General features: G+C 42.3%; 1 long non-coding RNA gene across 1 annotated transcript; it reads right to left on the bottom strand.

Moving 5' to 3' along the window:
* Positions 1 to 2,247: 2,247 nt before the first annotated feature.
* Positions 2,248 to 3,916, bottom strand: LOC109279818. The gene is made up of 2 exons (XR_002086349.1): positions 3,540 to 3,916; positions 2,248 to 3,420 (listed from the first exon to the last, which is right to left on the bottom strand). It is a non-coding gene; the product is annotated as an uncharacterized LOC109279818 (long non-coding RNA).
* Between the last annotated feature and the right edge of the window lie 437 nt (positions 3,917 to 4,353).

Raw genomic sequence — 4,353 nt, 5'->3', positions numbered from 1 at the left:
ATACTGAAGAAAAAAAAAAGAACACATTCTGTAACGTATTGAGGAAATCACGTATTTTTTGTAAGTAAGTTTAGAGGTCAATCACCAGGTGAGAACAGTTACTCATTGCCAAATTAATCCCAGCTATGGGGAACAAACTAAACGGAGGGGCTGCCAGTGAAGGCTGTGTCAAGGAAAGAGTCAAGGGCTTTTGGAGAGTAGGTTTATAGGTAGGAAACCTCAGGAAAGCAGCTGTGAATTATTCACGTCTGAAACATTTCTGGCCAGAGTAAAGAGACAGCCAATGTACATTAGCAGCAACCACCTGTTGGACGCGCTGGTACAGTGCCATGACTTTGACCAGCAAGCGCTTTGCGAGGGCGATGGAGCGGGCAGACAGGCTTGGCCCAGACGCTCTACAGAGGTTTATAATTTTCAAGCAGAGACAACCCCTAAAGCCCGGTGAAGGTGTAAAGCCACAGTACCTCTGCCTTGCGAAGCATCCAAAGCACACAACCCCTGCTCCTTTTACAAGCTGAGCAGTTGTCTGAATTTCATGTGGAAACACTACATAAAAATAATTTTACTACTCTCTATTAGACTTCTAATTCTTAAAGGATTACAAACAGGAAACCTTGCAGGACAAGGGCAGTTACTAAACACATCCTCCTCAAGTTGTTTTTTTTTTTATATATTGATAATGGTGGTTTATACTCTTTCAACAGGCCTGAGTGAAAGAACGCCACACAGTACTGTTTAATAATCTCAGACTGAAAACCCCAACTAGTCTTGCGATGTAAAGCCAGAGAACTAAGTGACTCATGTGTGCACGTGAAAGGGGAAAAATGTGCACGAGAACCTTACTGGCCAAAATTACCCTGGAAGAATTCCAAATTATGCCGAAATACACCACAACAGCTCATCTTTTTACAGAAGAAGGAAATACAGTAAGGCTGAGAGAGTTGGGGTTGTTCAGCCTAGAGAAGAGAAGGCTTCGGGGAGACCTTATTGCAGCCTATCAGTACTTAAAGGGGGCTTCTGAAAAAGAGGCAGCAAACCTTTTTAGCAGGGCCTGTTGCCACATGACAAGGGGGTATGGCTTTAAACTAAAGGGGGGTAGATTGAGACTAGATATAAGGAAGAAATTTTTTACGCTGAGGGCGGTGAAACACTGGCACAGGTTGCCCAGAGAGGTGGTGGATGCCCCATCCCTGGAAACCTTCAAGGTCAGGTTGGACGGGGCTCTGAGCAACCTGATCTAGTTGAAGATGTCCCTGCCCACAGCAGGGGGGTTGGACTAGATGACCTTCAGAGGTCCCTTCCAACCCAAACTGTTCTATGATTCTAATACTGTGGAGAATCTGCGACAAAATTGCTCCCAGTCCAGTGCAGTATTTCTGTGCCAACAATGAATGCGTTAGAAGTAACTGAGCAACATTCACAAAACACCACAAACTGGGAAGTCGGAGAGATATTATTACTAGCATCTTTGTTTTCTAAAATACTTATTTGCTGTTAATCTTTTGATTTTTATCTGTATCCTGTCATTTAAAGTGTTCTGTGCAGAACCACATCTGTGGTCTCTCCTCTCAAAGTAAAACTTCATAGGTCATACTCAACTGTTCATACTGTCTTTTTAATTTTCTTGGCATGGTAAGTCAGGAACAGGCTTAGTTCTAGCTCACCTTCTCACTATCAACCAAGAGTTGGTATGATTTCTCAATTTTTGAGACTGAGGTGGCATGAAACGTGCCAAGTCCTTAAACTATCAATGTTGCTTTGGAGACAGAGCACTAAGATATAAAAATGGAAGCAAAGCATGTGCTTAATATATCCAGAAAAGTCCAAAATTAAACTTTTGAAAAAAATAGTCATTGTTATGACATCATAGCCTGCTTTCTAAACTGTAAATGGTTACATCCTGCCATCACGCATCGTATTTATGTAACTTCAAAATTGATGCTGTCAGGCATCATGGAGCACAAGAGGTAAATGCAGCATTTTCTCAGCCCCGTGCTCCAAATTTGCTCATTGTGGCTGTTGCAGAGTTTCATCCCAAAGCTGAAAGCGATCTCAGTAAGGTTGCTGCGGAAGATGTTCAGAGGCTAAAGTCCATTCTCATGACTTACCCCAAAGGGTCCCACCATCTTCAGTGAGCCCTGCACTTGTGCAGGCTCCAGGATCATCCACGGAGAAACTCACCGTAAGAGGCAGAACCATCATTAGCGTAATTTATTAAAAAAAACCCAAACCCATCCTAACGCTCATGCAGGCAATCAAAGAGCATTTCTTTTATTAGAACTTGTATTGCTATGAACATGCAAGGGTGTTTCTTATTGACGATTCATAGATTTCAGCAATGGTCCTCCCATCATGTGAGAAATGAAGCTGCCTGGGTATTCACAGCCAGCTCAATCAGATCGATTTCACATTATGTTTTTCAAGCAATTGGCCTTTCCAATAAAAAGGAGAAAGCCACAATTCCTACTGTGAACAGCCCAACTACATTCTCTACCATAAGCTCTTCACAGACAATCATGAGATAAAAAGTACATGCTCATTTTTATTCATTCAGTTATTAACCTGTCCAATACTTTTACAATGGGATTACAAAAAATAGGTATGCTCTGTCCCTACCTGCTCACATAACGTAAAGCTACCTCTAGGAGTGAATGAACTTATGATGGACTAAATGCTTACACCACATTCCTCCTGCAAAGTACAGATGGTGTCACCTACAGAGGTCTTACTGTTTTTGTTAAGTGTTTCTTAATACAGAAACACTCTGAAAAGAAAATCAGTTACCACAGCACCTCAAGGATACCACCTTATAATTAACAATTGCACTTTTAGCCTAAATCAAGTTTACATTTAAATATGGACAAACACTATCATTATTCAACCACTGTACTTCTCACAAGCTCCAATCTTAAGTATTTAAATGTTTTATAAAGTTTGATTATTCTTCCCCATGACAGACTGTTTAAAACAAGCTGTGGAGTACAGAAACAGTTTTAGTAAGAGAACCACAGACTTCATTTGCTGTTACTGAGCTTCCAACATCTTTATGAAGTACTTCTGTACAAAACCTGTACAAGTATCTCACATAGATCTAACATTATGCTTTTCCTCAACACTAACAATATCCAAATATAGTTTATTTTGCAATCATAATCCATTTTTAACTTATTTACCCAAGAATGAGGTTTCTTCAGTAGGTCGTAACAGATGTAAATGATCTTGTGTTTCATCCATCAGTGACAAAAATCACGTAAGTGTTTAGCAAAACGTTTTCACACCACTAGCTGCATGTTCAATACCCCCGCTTTTCTTTTTCTTCTTTATCAAGAATAGCCTGTTTTAGACTCAGTGCAGCATCTTCAAACTGGGGGTTTAACTCTAATACTTTCCTGAAATCTTTCATGGCCTCATCAAAGCATCCTGTCCCAAAAGAAAAAAGAAAGAATGAATTATCTCTCTGTAACAGCTCAAACTCACAAACCACAACTGAAGAATGACTCCTAATACTTTCCATAACAAAAAGTAGCAGCTGTACTTACTGGACCCACTACATTTGGATTTTCCAGAGGCCCAAGTGGGAGTCAAAGGTCTTCAGAGCAAGAACCCGATTGCCTATTTCTGAACCTAAAACGGGTTTAAGGCTCAACTCAGCCAGCTTATTCCAAGAGATGGAGCCAAAAGGTCCACACTCAAGCAACTAACTAATAGCCAGGCTGCCTTAAACCTGGAACACAGGCATACGGCTTCCCAGCTGATGCCCTTGGTCATGCTCCCTTCTCCTAGTGCTTTCTCTAGTCCCTCAGCTTCTGGGTCTTAACTTTGCAATGCCCAAGCTCCAACAAAAGGAACAAGGGTGTCATTTTTTTATGGCATATTCAAAACTTGGGCAGCAAATTCCCCCGAGACGGCTGACAGCCCACTGCAAGTTGAGGAGGCCGTGCTCACTACGGCTACACCTGCTAAGAGATGCTTTATCTTAGGTTGAACGGCAACGTTTGGAATTGGCTAGTTTTACCCCTAACGCGAATTTTTCTGAAACTGCAACTTCCCCCCTATTTTTCCCTGAATCATTTCAAATGACACAGCAGCACATCCGCAAATAGGGATATCTAACTGCCTACACAGGGCAGACTCGTAGCTGAAACGTCCTGTGGTTACTTGAGAAAAACGAGTCTCCGTCCGCACCATTTATTTCTGGTGTGACATCTTTCCCCAGCCGGTGCCGGGCACGTCCCCCCAGCTGTAAAACGGAGGGAATCACTCCGCAGCTTCGAGTGAATCTCGGGATAAAACAGCGCTCTCGGCTGTTCATCGGCTCTGGGAGAGCGCCCTGCCCGCTCCTCGCACCGGGTG

Source organism: Aptenodytes forsteri, unplaced genomic scaffold (assembly GCF_000699145.1).
Source record: "Aptenodytes forsteri isolate BGI_AS27 unplaced genomic scaffold, ASM69914v1 Scaffold138, whole genome shotgun sequence".
NCBI lineage: Eukaryota > Metazoa > Chordata > Aves > Sphenisciformes > Spheniscidae > Aptenodytes > Aptenodytes forsteri.
Note: the sequence above shows the minus strand (reverse complement) of the source record. Positions and strands in the feature narration are given on the sequence as shown.